Raw genomic sequence first — 3,600 nt, forward strand, 5'->3', positions numbered from 1 at the left:
AACTACATTCAAAAGGAGACATCTTCAAAACCAGAACTGTGAATGATATAGCCAATTAAAAATGAAACATTTAATGTGACTGCATGCTGCAGTATCCTGGCAGCATAATTATCAACTCAATGGCAGAACTCTGAAGTCTAGAAAATGAATGAAATCATGCTGCAGAGTCAATGCCAATCATTCAAAAATAAACTAATATGAAAATTTGATGTGCTCTAAATGGCGGAACTGAATGTTCTTTATCATCTAAATAGAAGTCAAGAACACAATCTTATAGAAACAAGAGACCCCAGTTCACACAAATAACTTCAAATTTGTGGGATCGCAATCAAATTGATGTAGAGAAATTATCACTGTTTGCAAAATTACAAGGACATTAAGTGGCCATACATCAGTTTCCATAACGATCTTGTTATCATTCAAAAAGCAAGAACCAGGAGTTGAGCATGGTCAGTTCACTGCAAAAAAGTTAGGATGCTATCAAGTAAATATGCACCATCATGTAAACAGAAAAGTGTCCAGAATCAGCTTGCAAGCCTACAATATTGCAGCAGATTACAAATTCAAACTAACAAAAGTGCAAAACACAATGGCATTGCCATTGAGTGGTGTTACATGTTAAGTTTCATGCCAACAGCTACAACAGAGAAGCATTAATTGGCTCTGAGCTCTCATACCTTGCTACAGGTCATTTCAGTTCAAGTCCAGGATTGTGTTGAGGAGATAATGATATATTACTATAACAGAACACAAAAAGTTGTAATTATGGCAGAACCATCAAACCACATCAATAACTATATGAGCAGCAGATAATCAAACTAGAACAATAACTTGCAGAATCTGGTTTAATTATGGCAGGCAATCAAACTAGAACGACAAGGATTTCTTTTACGAGTGCTAGAGGGACGAGCTAGATACCTTTTCTATATGACGAGCGCTAGAGATAATGATGTATTACTACCGCTAGAGTATTACACTAGCAATGAATGGTTCTAAACAGCTAGCAATATGTACATCAGTGAGAGATAAAGAACAATAGATGGTAATTAATGTTAGAATATTCTTAACTAACATATAGCAACATGTAAAGCAGTGATCATAAAGTAAACATGGTAATTTATGTGTACGTCAGTAATAAGTGGGATATGATGCCAACAGAGAACCTGACGAAAACTAAACCATGAACAAATACTAGTTCAGAACTGACCATGTAGTCTAGTCGAGTAGATAACTAGGGAGCGCCAACTTTATTCATGTACTATCTACTACTGCAACATGTATCAAGTAACTTTAGCTAGATAGCTACTTCTATCAGTTTGCTGGAAACTACGGTTGCAAACACTTGAGATGCCTGTTGTTTCTGCATCGAGATAGGGAAACAAGGAAACACACCAGCGCTGACAGATGGGTCATCCGTTTTGATTCAGACATCAGCACCAACAGCTAGAGCGTTAGTTCCAAGTGCAGCAGAGAGGCTGCTTTCAGGATTAGCAGTCAAACCAATGCTTGCATTAATACCAGCATAATCATGTAAGTACTGGAGCTAGACCTGCAAAGAAAGGGTAAAAAATCAAACTAAGCAATAAATTTCCAGTTACAACACAAATACATTGAGGGTCAAAACACTACCTTTCCAGATTTTTGACCAGGAACAGCAAAGCGGAAGATGGTCTTCGGCCCTGGTGCCGCATACGCATCAGCGGTAATTGTAGTAATGACCTGTCAAATAGATCAACGCAATCAGTACCAAGACTTTGAATTCACGGCGAAATTATTACAGTGTTCAATGCTAGTCAGTCAGACAACAAACTGGTCACAGTTTATTTCATCATAAGTATGGATATTGTAGGAATTGTTTGCACAATACTAACATATCGGATACAAGTATACATATAGAGAGAGAGACAGAGGTAGGTACATTAGATGCTGAGTTGGCCTTCACATCTATAGTGATTCCTTTGTTCTTGATCTGTGACTGGATCTCACCGAGTATCAGATCACCCTTCTTTGTACTGCTAGCAGTAACTGTCTACATAGAGAAATTCAAAGGAATGTAAAAAGCCATAGATATTATATACAGTTACAAGGATCTATCAACATAACATGTGATACAGGAAAAGGTAATATCAAGTGAAAACTAAGATATGCAGAGCAGAGGTTTGGCATACTGTAAACTTTTTATATACGAAAAACAATTGATGTAGATGACGAAAAACATGCACTGATTCGTTCATAGTTTATGTACCGAAGTTAGTGTTGTTTTAATTTTCAGTTTATGGTGCTATCATGCAAGACAGTGCTGCAGAAATGAAGGTATACGCATACTCTGAAGGTTATTGAATGTACACCATTTTTAAGGATATCTTTGCAAGAGAAGAGTGCAGAAATACGAGTTAGTGAGGCCTAAGTTCAACACCGGTTTGGAGACCCGTGTAAGTGTTCATCTCTTTTTATGTGGGAAGAGAGGTCAAGAGTGACAAGGTCCTTACACTAACTTACAACCGAAGGGTGACGATAAATATGAGTCTCTTTGCCAGGTCTCTGCTACCGCAACAAAAAGAAGAGGTGTTGTAATACCTCGGCCGGCCGGAGGCAACTCATGTCTGTCACCGTTACAACTACGATCAGGACCAGACCAGATTGCACAGTTCGAAATGGATGCGTGAAAAGACTGCACTTCGACCGAAGTGAAGAGAGCTGCTGCACATCCTAGATACAATCCATTTTATAGAGCAAATTAATGTGAGAGCTGATGCCTATTTTAAAAGCAAAATATGACAATTGGTTTCCTATGCACCCACTACCTATGCACACATCGATTTACATTATACATGCACGATTTCCCTACTATTACACCACAGAAATGAAAGATACAAATTCTAGGAAAGATACTTCGAGGAGGAGTAGAGTACCTCAACGGCAGCAGGAGGTTGGTGAGTGCGCTCCAGCAGCAGATCGTGGTTGTGAACGTCGCCGGCAGGAGGAGCAGCAGGTCGACATGCATCGGCCTGCCACAGGACGCCAGCGAGGGCAACCACCGGCAGGTCGACCTTGTGGTGCAGGGAAGAGGGCGTCGGTGTCGATCTCCAGCTGGGGCTCGTTCGGGAGGGGTTGGTGGAAGCCGGCCTGGATGGGGAACGAGGCGGAAGAGGGTGGTAGGCGCCGGAGCAGTCCGTGGCGCCCGGACGCGGTTGTCCGCGAGCTGCAGTCCCTCGGGTCGCTGACGTCGGTGAAGGCCAGGACTCGCTGGCCGTCCGCATATGTCCCGTGCGATGCAGACGATCGCCTAGCCGGGACACCACCGCTCGTTGCCGGAGCGCCTCCGTCGCCATGGACCTCCTACAGCTCTTCCTGGATCCTGTGCTAGGGTTTGCGTTGCGGCGGACGATTTGGAAGTTCGATGGGGTGAAATAGAAAGAGGGGGAGGAGAGGATTCAGGGGCGGGGATCGGCGGGGCAGGGCGTCACCGGAGTTCGCCGGGATCTTGGCCGGCGGCGGAGGTGGAGGAAAAGGGAGGAGGCGCTGGGAGAGGGGTAGGTACTAGGTCGTGGGGAGAGTAGTTCTGTTGGATGGGATGGGGGCGTGGGGCTCGGCAGGGCT

The 3,600-nt window shown here is 43.5% G+C and overlaps 1 long non-coding RNA gene across 3 annotated transcripts; it reads right to left on the bottom strand.

The window, feature by feature from the left end:
* Positions 1–433: 433 nt before the first annotated feature.
* LOC124693323 lies at positions 434–3,029 on the bottom strand. 3 transcript variants are annotated; one of them, XR_006999974.1, is made up of 5 exons: positions 2,913–3,029; positions 1,919–2,029; positions 1,630–1,719; positions 1,393–1,549; positions 434–458 (listed from the first exon to the last, which is right to left on the bottom strand). It is a non-coding gene; the product is annotated as an uncharacterized LOC124693323 (long non-coding RNA). The 3 variants fall into 3 exon arrangements; XR_006999972.1 differs by lacking the exon at positions 434–458 and having other exon boundaries at positions 719–1,549; positions 2,913–3,022; XR_006999973.1 differs by lacking the exon at positions 434–458 and having other exon boundaries at positions 719–1,549; positions 1,919–2,025; positions 2,913–2,931.
* Between the last annotated feature and the right edge of the window lie 571 nt (positions 3,030–3,600).

This window comes from Lolium rigidum, chromosome 2 (genome assembly GCF_022539505.1).
Source record: "Lolium rigidum isolate FL_2022 chromosome 2, APGP_CSIRO_Lrig_0.1, whole genome shotgun sequence".
In the NCBI taxonomy this organism is placed as follows: domain Eukaryota; kingdom Viridiplantae; phylum Streptophyta; class Magnoliopsida; order Poales; family Poaceae; genus Lolium; species Lolium rigidum.